A 15,892-nucleotide genomic window follows, 5' to 3' on the forward strand; every position below is an offset into this window, starting at 1 on the left:
GACACATTAGTACTTAACAAACTGTAGTTCCCAGGACTCTTTGGGGGAAGCTGTGAGTGTTAAAGTGGTACGATACTGCTTTAAATCTAAGGTGAATGTGTGGCCTGTATCTTCTTCTCACCATAGAATACTGACAAAAAGTCTCTTTGTGTGTTTTACATGACTTTCAATCTGCGAAAGGGTCCAATATAGATAGACAAAATAATTAACGGGTATTTTCCACCATGACAAACCAATCAGGATCTTCTTGCTACTCTCTTTGGTACACTCATTACCGTGCGGTGTACATTAAAAAGCGATATGAATTGCATTACAGTGTAAAAGGGGAACCATTATGCAATAAATCAGAACCAAATGCCGAAACAGATAGGCTGAGCGGTGGAAGCAAGCAAATGATGATGAGCAAAGACTCTATTATTTCAACCGAGCTTTCAATATTTAATTTCCTCATGTGTTTCCCTCCTTTTATATTCTAATAAACTTGCAGTACTGTTGCAGCTGCAGTGACTCAGCAGCAATTCAGAGGAACTGGGGCAAGGCATCTCCTATCTATCTTAGTTCATGAGCCCTGGGGCTTAACAGCAGAGCAGATTTGGCGTAGAACTGAGGTATCACTCAGGGGTGGCTGATACCCCCTGGGAATGCTGGGGCAGAAAGTAGGGAAGCCAACAGTAGAATCATAGAAATGTAGAGTTGAAAGGGACCCAAGGGATCATCTATTCCAATCCCCTGCAATGCAGGAATCACAACTAAAGCATTCCCGACAGGTGGCCATCCAACTTCTGTTTAGAAACTTTCAAAGAAGAAGGGTCCTTCACCTTCTGAGGGAGTCCATTCCACTGTCAAACGGCTCTTACTGTCAGAAAGTCCTTCCTGATGTTTTATCAGAATCTCATTTCTTGCAGTATGAATCCTATCCTCCAGAACAGGAGAAAACAAACTTGCTCCATCTTTCATGTGACAGCCCTCTAGATATTTGATGATGGCCATCACATTCCTCAGTCTCCTCTTTTCCAGGCTAAACATGCCTAACTCCCACAGGTAGGTAGAGTGAAAACTAATGATAGGCAGACCTAACTCATTTTAGTTTTATCCCCATCCTGTTCCTTCCTGAGTACTACAGGGCAGCACCGAGAACACCAACAACCAGGACTATCCCTGGACTTTCTGTAAGTAAGAGGGCAGGTGGGGTTGGAGGAATCTGAGGTTGGTGGAGCAGTGCCCCATTTGACCTAATGGACCACCCTCTTTAGCAGTGGGTGTTTGGGGTGGGGGCGGAGGGCAGGGGATTTCCCTGCCAGTGTGGTGTAGTGGTTAAGAACAGTAGACTCGTAATCTGGTGAACCAGGTTCGCGTCTCCGCTCCTCCACATGCAGCTGCTGGGTGACCTTGGGCTAGTCACACTTCTCTGAAGTCTCTCAGCCTCACTCACCTCACAGAGTGTTTGTTGTGGGGGAGGAAGGGTAAGGAGATTGTTAGCTGCTTTGAGACTCCTTAGGGTAGTGATAAAGCGGGATATCAAATCCAAACTCTTCTTCTTCTTTTAGCTACTTCTGCTTGGAGTCTTTAAGCTCTGGCTCATCTCTTGTAACTATACCACTTTAGTGCCACTGACCTTGTACTTGAGATGTAGGAACACGGAAAATTGCCTTCTACTGAGTCAGACCATTGGCCCATGAACCCCAGTATTGCCTGCACTGGCTAGCAATGGCTTTCCAGGGTTTCAGGCAGGGAACTCTCACAGCCCTGCTTGGAGATGCTGGGGTTTGAAGTGCAAGTTGGACATGTAACACTGAGCTACAGGCCTTCTCCAAATGTTTAAAGAAACAAATAGAAGTGCTTCCCTTCAGAACAATTTTTGGGCAAAGTAAACTAGAGGCCTATTCTCAGCGTTTCCTGGGAACAGAGATTGACTGTTGAGCCACTCAGGGAGTTGTAACTCTGTGAGGGGAAAAGGGGTCTTCTAACAATTCTCAGCATCCTTAACAAACTATACTTCCCAGGATTCCTGGGGTGGGGAGCCAGGACTGCTTAAAGTGGTATAATAGTCCTCTAAATGTAGGGTTTGAATGTGACCTTATTATGACTCATTGGAGTAAGTGACTGGACGCAGGCAGCTTTCTTTAATGAATGATGTTCCCGAAGACTCCTCTCTCCTTCCAATCAATTTATGATCTCAGCTCTTCTGATTCACAGCTGGGAAACTTACAATTTAATGCTCATGAAAATTAAAAACAAACAAACAAATATATATATAGATATATATGCATTGATTTAAAATGTTTGTTTCTTCCCCTCTCCCTTAAAAAAAAGGCAATGAAATCTATTACTACACATAATAAACGAAACCCTACTTTGAATGTTGGATGAGCACATTAAAATGCGCTATGATTCCTTTTATTTATTCAGTACATTTGTTCAATAAAACAAGCCACCTTCTTTAATTAAACACATTTTATATTTTCATTGCTGTTGCATAAAAGTTGAAAGACTGAACAGGGAATGCATTACTAAGCCATTACACACTTCCCAAGTGATTGAAACCACTTAGTGCACCTCGTACGTCATAATGCACTAGAGAAAAGGGATATGATGATGATTATTAATAACAGTAGCGGGAGAAATGCTAAACAGTCTTTTAGCTGCGAGCAATACAAAGAAGTGTCTTAAAAGGGCATTTTGTATTTGCACTTAAAAGATTCACTATTATTGGGTTGGAGGCCTGTGAATTTTTTAACCTGATGGGGGGCTGAAAGGGCCATTTTGCAGCTGTGGAAGCTGAGGTTGAAAGGGGGCCTCTTGCTCAAGATACAAAGCCCTAAGCAGCTTGAGATCAAGACACCTAAAAAGATAACCTATTGATCTGATCCAATTCCCCAGTGCTGCCCATAGACTTGGGCTGGAGCCCAATGAGTCTGGCTACCTACTGCAGGCTCTATGCCCCTCCCCTAAGGAATGAATGGGGAAATTGAAAGGGGTTGATCATCACCACTTAGCAAGGTTCAGCCAGGTGCACCATCAGAGGGGTGGAGATTAAGAGGCCCTTGGGAACAAGGGCTGTGGCCCCTGGGGAAGGATGTCCTGCCTGCGTCAGGATGATCTGTCTTTGCAAGGGGATCTGAATGATAAAGTTCTGGGCTGGTGTAGTTGAGATCCCAGAGATGCCCAGGACTTCCATGCACCCCACTTTCTGAATCCATGCCCGTTTCACTGATTGAAGCTGGTACATGATGATTCCCTGTTTCACTTATTTACACCGAGGTATTCTCCCAGCCAACTTCCTGAAGTCTCACCTTAGAATCAGGCATACCTGATTCAAAGCTGTGAGACTTACTGATGCAGAAGACTGTAACTCAGTGGGAGAGTATATGCTTTGCATCCAAAAGGTCCCGGTTTCAACCCCTGCTGTCTCCAGGCACAGCAGGGAAAGTCTCCTGCCTGAAAACCTTGGGCAGCTGCTGCCAGTCAGAGTAGACAGTACTGAGCTGCAAGGATCAGTGGTCTGGCTTGGCATAATACAGCTCCCTGCCTCCGTAACTAATGGGTTTTAAGTGATGAATGAATACGATTTCATCGAATGGGAGAAACTCTGGTCTAAATGCAGGAAAGGGTATTGATTTCTTAAAATCCTATCAAACTAGACTGTGGCAAAGTCCAATACATACATAAAGGCAGGCCACAAAACGGCCAAATATCAATTATTAATCTGACACAATTGGCTTTTATGATTTCTGTATTATTTGTCTTGTGGAACGTGGAAAGTGGTGCCCTCCCTGTAAATTAATCGTTCCGTAAAGATTTGGTTCTGCTGAAACAACAGCACATCTTTTAAAAAGAAAAGAACGATGCAGTTATATTTAAACACCTGTCTCTCTGTTTTTGCTAATCCCTGTGAAATGGCCAGCCTCCCCCATGTCATGTCTGTTAGTCAGCAGCGATGAGGAAGCAACAAATGCCTTTTTGTTCAATGTGAAACTGCAACCCAATGTGTTTAATTGATTTTTGAGTGTGTTCAGCATGTGGCGAAAGCAACTTATGAGAGACCACACAGGGGCCTTCAGGGAACTTGGTGAAATAATATAATGTCATCTCAGCTCACAGATTATTTGCAGGTATTATGCATTCCCTGAGTGATGGCATCGAGTGAAAACAGCATGGCTTTTGAAGCCACTGTCCGCTGCTGCAGGAACATTAAATTGGATAAGGAATTCTCATCCCAACCAGAAAGTGATGAGAGGTGGCTGAGACATTTCAGGCTGTGTTGGGCCAGCACCATGTCTGCTGATTGGCTGTCTGTCCCTTGTGGGTTGCAGACTGTTGATATCAGTGAGGCAAACCAAGCAACAGTCAGCAAGCACATTCCTTCCCTTGCCTTCACTTCTGCCTTCTACCAGTTTGTCCTAAGGCCAGCAATCTCTTTACCTTCCATTTGCTCATATTGTTATCTGATATTTGGCAAGCTTGAACATTTATGCTGCCTTATTTGTGCTTGAATTATGGTGGCTTGTTGGATACCATGAGTGAAGCATCCAGGATGGGAAGGGAAGTAGCCAACAAAATGGCCATTGTTGGCAATCTTACCCCTTGCTGCTTCAGCAGCTAAGGCTCCCTCCGCCTTCCCCTGCTACAAAAGCCACCAGAATTGGCAACTCATTTGATGGTCTTACAGAAGCTATCAGAACCAATTGCCTTGTGAGGAGGAGGAAGGGGAGCCATCAAGGTGAAAAGTCATTATCTCCACCTCGTTAAATGGGCTCTTTGGGATGTTGCACACTTTTTGCCGTTGAGATGAATTGTTGCTGCTTTTAATTGATCTTCTATGAGCTTTGCAAGTGAGTTAAAGTACCTTAAATAATAATGAATGAATGAAACAGCAAACAGCAGATCGTCTGATTGAAATTCTCCTATAACACAGACTTGGTTTTCCAGATGGCATAAGACCATGAGAACATAAAAAGAACCTTGCATCGTGTCCTCACGGTGGCCAACCAGATGCCCCAAAGGAAAGTCCATAAGAAGGACCCAAATACAACAGCACTCTCCCCTCCTGTGGTTTCCAGCAACTGGTATTCAGAAGCATTGCTATCTCCAACTGTGGAAGCTAGCAGCTCTCAGTAGCCTTCTCCTCCATGAATTTGTCCAGTACTCTTTAAAAACCATCTAGCTTGGTGTCCATCATTGACTCCTGTGGGAGTGAGTTCCATAATTTAACTCCGCACTGTGTGAAAGGGCATCTGATTGTTTCCTGGAAACTCAGAAGGGAGGATGCTGGACCCATCAGATACCTTTCCCCCACCAAAGGCCCATCATTATATGCAGAAGGCTCTGAAATGGTATCTGTCAGTGTGTTGGGAATAAGCAGGGGGTATGTCTCTATGGTGGCAAAACTCAGAGCACAGCAATGCAGCTTATATTCTGCAAGTAGAAAAATCCCATATCCAATCCTGGCAATAAAGGGTTTTTCAAAGCTGAGCTAGTAAAGACATCAGAGTCTGAGACCTTACAGAGCCACTGTCAGTTATTTATTCATGATTTATTTATCAATAATACTTCTACCCCAGTTTAAAGACCTGAGGGATTTCCAAAGTCGCTTACAAAACATTCTAAAAACATATTCAAAATCACACTCAAATCTGGTACAAGGACAGAGCTAGGCTCCATCTGCACTATACATTTAAAGCAGTATCATGCCACGTTAAAAAATAATAGCTTATCTTAAAGAGTCCTGGGAGCTGTGGTTTCTTAAGGGTGCAGAGAGTTGTTAGGAGATCCCTGTTTGCCTCACAGAGCTGCCATTCCCAGAGTGGCTTAACAATCAATCCCTCTTCCCAGAGTACTCTAGGAACCGTAGCTCTGTTTGAGGAACATCTCTCAGTTCCCTGAATGATCTCCAGTTCCTAGGATTCAAGTTTGCAGGCAACAAGTCCTCTGAGGCAAGGGACTGGGACAGAGCAGCTGGAAGTTATTCCGGCTGTGATGGAAGCAGTCAGAGCATGGCTGATGAACCTCCAGCTGTCAATATACTCCAGTTCCCATCAGTCTCAGTCGGCATGGCAGATGCTCGGGGATGATGGGATTTGTAGTCCAGCAGCACCTGGAGGGCCACAGTTTTGCCACCCAGGGGATGACAAGTGGTTTTATTCAGAAGGTCACAGTTTCCGACGTGAATGTGATGAGCAGAGGCTGAAGTTAGTGGCATACATCCAACCCCCTCCAGAAGTTTCATGCAAGGGTAGCCAGCGTGACTTCTGTAGCACACGGCTCCTTTGCCAAAGGGAGCATTGTCCTTTGCGAGCAGATGAATGCTCAGAGCGCCTGTCTCTGCAATGCTGGAATAAAAGTCATTTATCACTCATCACAGGTGATGCTGCAGACTTCCACTGTCTTCCAGTTAATGCTCTCTCTGAGTGCACAATAATTAATTAGCCGGCTATTTCCAGCTCGATTACAACCATCCATCATCGCTCCCAAAAATCACACAAATTGCCATCTGTAATGCCTACTTAATATTTTGGCTCAGAACGTCAGACAATATATGAAGTCATTTGCTGCCGAAAGTTAGTAAATTTGTCGCAAGGCTGTAAAATATTAATTGTCCTGTCCTTTCCTTTACTTCTGGAGCCTACCTCCGCCATTTGTCTTGGTGTAACAACCCCATATTGAAATGCACTGGGTATCCAGGGGTGGGTAGCCTGAATACAAATGCAGAAGGCAAAGCCATTATTAACCTGGCTTCTCCTTCATGCTGGCTGTGGGGCATGTCTGCACTGTCTTCTTGGGCACCAGGAGGCCAAAGAATCTCACTGCATTCTCAATGGGCAAATCTGTCAATTTTGGTTTTGCCAATCTGAAGCTCAGTTCTCCACATCTCCATTTGTTATTGTTTAGTCGTGCACAACTCTTCATGACCCCATGGACCAGAGCAAGCCAGGCACTTCTGTTATCCACTGCCTCCCACAGTTTAGTCAAACTCATGCTGGTAGCTTTTAGAACACTATCCAACCATCTCGTCCTCTGTTGTCCCCTTCTCCTTGTGCCCTCCATCTTTCCCAACATCAGGGTCTTTTCCAGGGAGTCTTCTCTTCTCATGAGGTGGCCAAAGTATTGGAGCCTCAGCTTCACAATCTGTCCTTCCAGGGAGCACTCAGGGCTGATTTCCTTAAGAATGGATACGTTTGATCTTCTTGCAGTCCATGGGACTCTCAAGAGTCTCCTCCAACACCATAATTCAAAAGCATCAATTCTTCGGCGATCAGCCTTCTTTATGGTCCAGCTCTCACTTCCATACATCACTACAGGGAAAACCATAGCTTTAACTATACGGACCTTTAACTAGCTTTAACTTTAGATAGATAATACTTTATTCGGCTATAAGCCCACAAGGAGCTTTAACTTTAATTAGCTTTAACTATACAGACCACATCTCCATAACAATCTGCAAATTCGTTTTTTGAAAAGTCTTCATGCAAATTTCTTGGTACTGTTGCACACACCCCAATATCTGAGAGCAGCAAGAGACCCTAGGGGTCCCAACACATGCCCAGTTTTTTTAGTTTCCTTAGAAAGAAGAGGGCTACCGATGACTACTATCCACGATAGCTACAGTTGGAGGCAGAAATACTAATTTCTGGAAACCACAGAAAGGGGAAATGTTCTTGTGCTTGAATCCTGCTTCCTGGTTTCCCACAGGCAACTGTTCTGCCACTGTGAAAATAGGATATGGACTAGACAGGCCTGATCCAGGAGGCTCTTCTTATGCTCTTAATAAAGACTGTGGTGTCTTTGGGATATATCAGGCAAAGGCAAACTCGGCCCTCCAGATGTTTTGGAACTAAAACTCCCATCATTCTTAGCTAACAGGACCAGTGGTCAGGGATGATGGGAGTTGTAATCCCAAAACATAGGCTGAGTTTGCCTATGCCTGGAATAGATGGTTTTATTTACACATATATGCAACCTGAGTATAGGATGGAGGGGCTCACAGCATTACTCTCTGGCAGATTTTGCCTTCCCATTAGGTTCCCAGGAAGATCCCCAAGCCATAACTTTGGGTCCAGCACAGAACAAGACAGTCCTCTGTGTCTCCAGCTTCCAGCATTAGCTAAAACTCTCTCAAACAAATAGCCCCTCTCGGCCTATTGTTCTGCATCCTAGGATATCCTGGCATCCAGCCAGGTGAGGTGGGAAAAGGCCCACTCATTTGTCTCTATGGCAACAGATCTCACTCTTTAAAGATGCTGATGATGGGTACTTGGCTGAGCGGCTAAAGCTGCTACCTTCACAAATGAACTAGTTTGACTGCTTCAGCTGATGTCCTCTTATAGATTCTAACCTCACAGATAAAGAATTAGAGTTTCGGAATGGACCCACAAATATCTTCCAGACTGATGACTCCCCAAACAATACACCCGCCCCCCCCCAATTCTTCATAAAATAATTAATTTTACTGTTATTTTCAGAAATATATGCATATTTGTGAACACTTCCTCCCTCGTTTCCATGGTTGTGTACACGTGTTTGGAAAGCTGCTCTGCAAAATTTGGAGAAGTGTGAATTTGGAAGAAGGACAGTGTTTCAATTCATGTATTTTTTCATAGGATGTGAATTAGGTAGGTTTGCCTTTAAATGCAAACGGAACTGAATTTCTCCCCCACCCTTAGTAGTGGCCTGTGAGGTGGGGAGGTAGCATACTGTGATCTCTGCTTACCATAATTCTCTCATGCCAAATTGATAAACTCATTCCCAGTGACCCTGACCCTATTCTATAAAAAGCATTATTCAGAAGAGTGGTTTGCATGACTTACTAAGGAACATGCTAGGGTTGCCTCTTTTTATTTTTATTTTTTAAAGTTGTTGAGCTTTTTCTAGTTTTTGATCTATTTTTTTATTGCCAAAATCTGCACTACCAACATGGGCTGCCATACGTCCAGATTTTCCCGGATGTTTAAGCAATTTCCTACCGGACGCTGTTTACGAGGGCTGAATACTGGCTATGTCCAGGAAATCCCAGACGTATGGCAACCCTAGAACAATAAAATTCAAAATGCTAACAATGTGTTCAAAATCCAATGGAAACTATTTAGCTTAATCAGTTCAACAAACGTAATTAACTTGATCCAGTGATGCCAGCTTTTCAAAGACTGATAGTCATTTATACAGCCAGTGACCTCCTGCTTCTTAGTAATCCCACCTCGCCGTGGGATGGTCCCACTCAATTTGGGAACCACTGGTGTAGACAATATTGAGTTAGATGGATGATCTGACTCAGTCTCAGGCTGCTTTCCACATTCCGTTCAGGAAGCGGCACTTCCTGCTTTGCTGTCTGAAACGATAGTCGACTCTCCCACCTCGCCTGCTTTTCATTCTGCCGCCTGCCTACCCTCAGCTGTATCAAACACACTCCGAGCTGTGCTCTCGGGGTGGTAATTGTTCTTTGTTTGCTTTGTTTCCTTTGGTATTTCCTTTCAGCCGCAGGTAAACAGGTAAACAGAAGAAAACCAGCTGAGCTAATCCGAAGGCTTGCTGGGGCTTTTGCAAGGGGAATAGAGGAGGTGGAAGGAGAAATTTTATAAAAACAAAGTAACCCACATGGGCTGTCTGAGCTTTTCATCTCTCTGCCCCCCACCCTACCAAATTGTCAGCTTTTCCTCATACAGCTGTTTGCTCCTCCAGCCATCACTGCAATGAACCTGAAGGCAATCGGAAGGCAGCCCTGTTTAGGGACGCTTTTAATGTTTAATAGATTATTGTATTTTAATATTTTGTTGGAAGTCACCCAGAGTGGCTGGGGAAACCCAGCCAGATGGGCGGGGTATAAATAATAAATGATGATGATGATGACGATGAAGGGAGGACTTGATTCCCTTTTCAGGCTGTTCTTTTCAAGCCAACTTGGAAAGACGGGGAGGCAGAGGAGGTACCCCTCTTTCCTTCAGGCCTGTAGCTTTATATAGGACTGGATTGCACAGCTGAAGGGCAAGAGGTAAGTCCTTTGTTTCAGTGCTAATGCAAAGAGCATAAGGGACCTCTGCCTTTTATGTAAACCAATTAAGATGGCTTATGCTTCCCCCATGGCCTTCCATGCCCCCCTTCCCTGCTAATATATTTGTCACATTAAAGCCTACAGCCGATATGCAGAGAGAGGGAGAAGTGAGCTAATGAATTGCAACAGACTGGTCCATCCATGCGACAAGAACAGATGAGTGTCAAGCAGAAAACACCACCAGCCCATCTCCTGACACTTATTGTTTGTCTTTTCCGCCTCTGCCTCCTCCTCTGCTTCACCTGTAGTTCAGGTGGAAGGGCAGGTGAGTGAGCTGTTTCCTTTGGAGTGCTCTAGGAGGAAATGAAAGGAAGCACTCTGAGATGAGCATGCCTTGACACCTTATGGTCAAGGGTGGACATCAGGCGAATGTTCTAAAAGGAGTCATCAATATGATGCTTCCAGCAGAGAGGACAAAAGCCCTTTTGCCAACATAATCTGAGGAGGTGGACCCTGGGATCACATCTCATGTTGCAGAGAAAGTTGGGGTGCAGGTTTTGAATGGCAAGCAGCTGTGCTCAGCCTGAGAGTTCTGACTCAATGGCCTTGGAGACCAGTGAACACCACAGCATTTCTCAGGGTCCCCCAAGCTTTCGGCAACATGTATTTTATTAAGTTCTTTCCTTCTTCAACTAATGCTAAACTCCACCTATTGTTATATCAAAGTGAAAATCACAAATCCTGTAGGGTTTTTCCATTTGGTGGCAATTGAGGTTCTGGCAGGTTCTGGATTGTATCCTCTATACAACAAATATATAGGCACACATATTCCTCTCCACAGTACATAGAGGGAAGCTGATGGCAGGCCATTGAGGCCACCTGAACCTCAAATGACAGAAGTACTCCCAAGCTGCGTACCCACTCCTTCAGAGGGAGTGTGACCCCTTGAAGAGCAGGGTGTCAGGAGCTTGTCCTACACTCAAGTAGGACCCTGGCAGAGACACATGCCCGAATGGCATGTTCCCTCCCTCCTGGTCGATCATTCGGGAGCTTCAAAAGCTTTCTTCTGCCCGAACATCACAGCGATGGATGCCAACAGACATCGGCGCACTTAGGGATCCACAGAGTCTTCGTAGCTTGCGTAACAGAACTCAGCAACTCAGCATTTTGGCTAATCTACTTTATTTACATATTAACACACACGGAGCACTGCAACATGGCTCCCTCTCTCTCTAGCATCAGACAGCAAAGAGAAAGAACAAAGGACAATAGTCCCACTTCACAGAACACAGTAACACAAACATCCTGTCTCCATCGGTTCCCACTTTGTGGAATCAAAACATACACCATCATGTGATAGACAACAATCTCATGACTGCAATCGTGGAGCAGGAATTCTAACACAGGCAACCACCCACTAACTGTGCCTCTGTCATATCAGGATTGAATTTCAGTTTGTTGGCTCTCTTCCAGTCCATTACCAGGACAGGAATGCAGGCCGGCACATCTACTGCCTCACCTGCAGATGTAAAGGAGAAGTAGAGGTGTAACTTATATATACAGTATCCCACCTTTTCCTCTAAGGAGCTCAAGGTGGTGTACATGGTTCTCTTTCATTAACCCCCACAACAACCCTGTGAGTTTGGTTAGGCTGAGAGGCAGCAGCTGGCCCAGGGTCACCCAGTGAGATTCAAGACTATGGATTAGAATCTTGCCCTCTCCTAGGTCCTAGTCTGACATTCTAACCACTACAAAACACTGGCTTTGTCGGCACACCTATCCTTATTCTCATCAGGGCTCTTTTTTTCTTTTCTTTTTTCTTTTGCTAAGACTGGAGCTTGCGTGATTACCTATAATAACCCCCCCCCCCCCGCTTTCCACATAGAACATTAGCCTGGCATGGTCCCTTGCTAAGTCATTTCAGCTGGCTGATATGAAAAGAGGCAAAAAGAAATTCTTTCTGAAGCTGACATCAAAGATGATAGAAGATCAAAAATGTTTTAAAGGGGGGAGTATTAAAGGCAGGACCCGAAGCGATGCAGCTAATGAAAATGCAAGAAAGGGGCCAGGGAGGAGGGAGTTTAAGGGAAGGATGTAGAGATCAGACCCTTTTGTCGAAAACGAGTCTGTTTACTTAAGAAAGTGCGCACACACCAATCTGAACGGTCGGACCGTGCTATTAAAACTCATGAATTCAGACGAGAAAGTGATTTCTATTGGGATGTAAATTTATATTCATGAAAGAACTTTGGCGATGAGGATGATTTTTAAAAACCAACAAAACCAAACCGTGGAGAACCTTGTTTCTATTCAAGGCGTAGCAGGCTGACACTCGCATCTCAGAAATAAAAGGCGGCTCCCATCACAACACCAGGGTGAATATTCATAGCTGCTTTTAAAAAACTGGTTTCTGTGAGCTATTTCCCTTAACAGCTCAACGAAGGCTCACATTCCCTCTTTTTTCCCACTCCCATCTTCCACAGCCCCCCCAAGAATCCCTTTTTGTATGTGTGTGTGCCTATCTTTTGTGCAGAGAACAAAGAACATTGCATCTCTCCCCCCCTCCATCTGAACAGATTTAATCTCTGATGCTTAGAGGCAAAGGAAACTTTGCGCAAAACAAAGACACACAGCATTTTATCTGCCATGTCAAGGTTCATAAAACAGTTCTTCCTCTCTGCAGGGGCAGGGGTGGGGGGGGGGGAAGAGGGTTGGGGAATAAAAAAGAGAAGTTTCCCGTTTTGGGCACAGGGTTGTTAAAGAAGGTGGCATCTTACAGAAAGGAATCTGAGTAAGAAATGAAAGTTAAGGGTGCATTTAGATGTGGGGAACATTGCACTGGTTTTTCTGACTATTATGCTAGTGGTTCTCATGTTCTGTTCATGCTGCAGGACCTGTTGCATTACAGAACTGGCTTTTGGACCAAGATACCAGCATGTTGTGCTAAATCCCATTCACAGCAGTGGGTGTGTTGTAGCACAACAGTGAATATAATTGGACAACATCATTACTCCTCCATCCTTTCTACACCTGAGTGCTTCTGTTTCCCCGTGAAAATGACAGGAAATAACTGCATGCCAGCACAGTACCCCAAATTTCATCACTTTACTCCCAAGGTTTTCTGGGTCAATGGGGTTGTACATGGATCCCCCCCCCCGGAGCCAATAAACACAGCTGAGGGAGAAATTCAATCCAGTTTGTATTGAAAGATGAACCCTCTGCATCCTCTGAAACAATGTGCAAACCAAAACACAGCTGTCTCTGAATTTTGCAGTTTGGTTCGCTAGCCATGTAATGCATACAAAAATGCATATATTGGGGGCAAAGTGTACATACAAAGACCTACATTATTGAAAACAACATATAAAAATGCATTTTATTAGGGGAAAGCGTATTGCAAAAAAAAATTTGTATATTAGGCAAAACTGCAAAAAAAACGGTTTTAGGAGAAATTTGCACTAATACTTTCCTGAGGGTTTTTTTTTTAAAAAAATTGTGTTTATTTTGCTTTCTCTTAAATCTTATGTCCAAGTGGATAGCTCAAGTTGGTTAGAGTGTGGTGCCAATATGCTAAGGTTGCAGGTTTGATCTCTCTATGGGACAGCCTCATAGTCCTGCATTGGGTGGTCCTCAGGGTCCCTTCCAATTCTACAATCAATGATTATCTTCTAAAATCAATGAAAATAACAAAAAGGAAAATGGAAAATAATAAATGTGGACTGATATGGAAATGTGGAGAACTGGATTTGAGACTGGAAAAAATGAGAGAATCAAAATGGACAGTTCCATTCTTCCTTAGCCACCAGGCTTTCCACAAGAGCAATATGTCACAATCTGCCATACACCAGATGACGTCTGAAAAAAGTGAGACTCCTCAAGATCTGGAAACTATGGTTCTGTTCATGCAACCTAAAAACTAAAATGCAGTGCTTCCTACCCACCTCCAAATCCCATACAGTTACAGCAGCTGAAAGTGTCTGAAATGAAAATGTAAACATGAAAGCTGAAGAAGGAACAAAAAGGGTTTTCTTGTGTGAGTTTCTTGTGGCTGATTAGCTGCTCTCTCTGTGCAAAGGTCAGAGGGGGCAGGGCTTCTGTTGAGGTAGGTGATTAGCTGTGGGAGGAGCTTATCAGAGCTTGTAGGGCAGCGGCGCGCACAGTTTGATCCATCTTTTAGATTTAGGGGAGCTAGTCTTAAACGTTTGTTGGGGGAGACCTAGGTTTTTTTGGGGGGATTTATTTGTCCTGTCTTCACGCTTTTTATGATGGAGGACCGCTGTAGTCAGCCCCAACGACACGTTCTCAAGATGGAGGGTGAGGGAACAGCTGCAGTCGCCTGTGGTTCCTGCGCAATGTTTGCCATCTTGCCAAAGGTTGCAGGCAGCTTTACCTGCAGCAATTGCATGTTGATTGCCCTCTTAAAAGACAAAGTCCAGCAACTGGAGGAACGTGTAGCTACGCTCCAAAGAATTAGAGAGCTAGAGCTCTTCTTGGAAGCAACAGAGCACACTGTCTCCACCAAGGAGGAGACAGGGGACTCCCCTGAGAAGGAGGCTAGTTCACCAACACAGGAGCCAGATATATGGAGAAACGTGACTCAAAGAAGTAGGAGGCCCAGGGTTCGCTCTGATTGTTTAGAAATACACAATCGCTTTGAGGTCCTCTCCCCTAGCATGGAAGACGAAGAGCAGACTCCATTTGAGGATCTCTCCCTCATTACAGTCGATCAGGTATATGAAGACGAGCAGCAAAGTCAGCCCTCGGGGAATGTGCAGGTGACCTTGGAACGGACAGCTCACAGAAGAACCCCGACCAGACCTAAGAGGAGGCGTGTAGTGGTGATAGGGGATTCCCTACTGAGGGGAACAGAAGCAGTGATCTGTGGGCCTGACAAGATGTCTCGGGAAGTGTGCTGTCTCCCCGGGGCTAAGATCCAAGATGTAACTGAACGACTGCAAGGAATCATAAAACCCACTGACAAATACCCCTTCCTCTTGGTTCATGTGGGAACCAATGACACTGCAAGCAATAGCCTCCAGAAGATCAAAAGAGATTACGAGGCTCTGGGCAGGAAATTGAAGCAATTAAATGCACAAATTGTCATCTCATCTGTCCTCCCAGTTGAACGACGTGGCCCAGGGAGAGAGGGAAAAATAGTGGAAGTGAACAACTGGCTTCGCAAATGGTGTAAACAGGAACAGTTTGGATTCTTAGATCACGGAATGCAGTTTCTTGAAGATGGACTTCTGGCAAGCGATGGGCTACACCTCACAACGGTTGGGAGGAATGTTTTTGCAAAAAATCTCAGAAACCTCATCAGGAGGGCTTTAAACTGACTAATGTGGGGGAGGGAGACAGTGCTCCTGAAGGTAGGAGTCTATCAATTGATGAAGATGATCATCCAAATGTCATAGACCGAATGGAGCAAACAGCACGCAGACCTAGTGGTGGGAGGAAAAAATCCTTAAATAAGAGACACGGGGGAATGATTAATGGACTTCAATGTCTGTACACTAATGCGCAAAGCATGGGAAATAAACAAGATGAGCTTGAGCTCTTGGTACAGCAAACTAAATATGACATAATAGGCATCACTGAAACCTGGTGGGATAAGTCCCACGATTGGAATGTAATAATGGAGGGATACAATCTATTTCAGAGAAACAGACCAGACAAGAAAGGAGGAGGAGTGGCGTTATATGTCAGGGATGTGTATACCTGTGAAGAGATCCAAGATTTAGAACCTCAAAGCCAAAGTGAGAGCATTTGGGTCAAAATTAAGGGAGAGAAGAATAACAGTGACCTCATTGTGGGAGTTTACTATAGATCCCCAAGCCAAACGGAGGACATAGATGATGCCTTCCTGGAACAGATGGCCAAGCATGCAAAAGGAAGGGAGATAGTAGTAAT

The 15,892-nt window shown here is 44.5% G+C and overlaps 1 long non-coding RNA gene across 1 annotated transcript; it reads left to right on the forward strand.

Annotated features, from left to right (window-relative positions):
* The first annotated feature begins 1,132 nt into the window (after positions 1-1,132).
* LOC310768266 lies at positions 1,133-13,168 on the forward strand. Its single transcript, XR_014551241.1, has 5 exons — positions 1,133-1,169; positions 8,460-8,609; positions 9,872-9,982; positions 10,120-10,307; positions 12,874-13,168. It is a non-coding gene; the product is annotated as an uncharacterized lncRNA (long non-coding RNA).
* The last annotated feature ends 2,724 nt before the right edge of the window (positions 13,169-15,892 follow it).

The sequence above is a fragment of the Podarcis filfolensis genome (assembly GCF_964270895.1).
Source record: "Podarcis filfolensis genome assembly, chromosome: 8".
In the NCBI taxonomy this organism is placed as follows: domain Eukaryota; kingdom Metazoa; phylum Chordata; class Lepidosauria; order Squamata; family Lacertidae; genus Podarcis; species Podarcis filfolensis.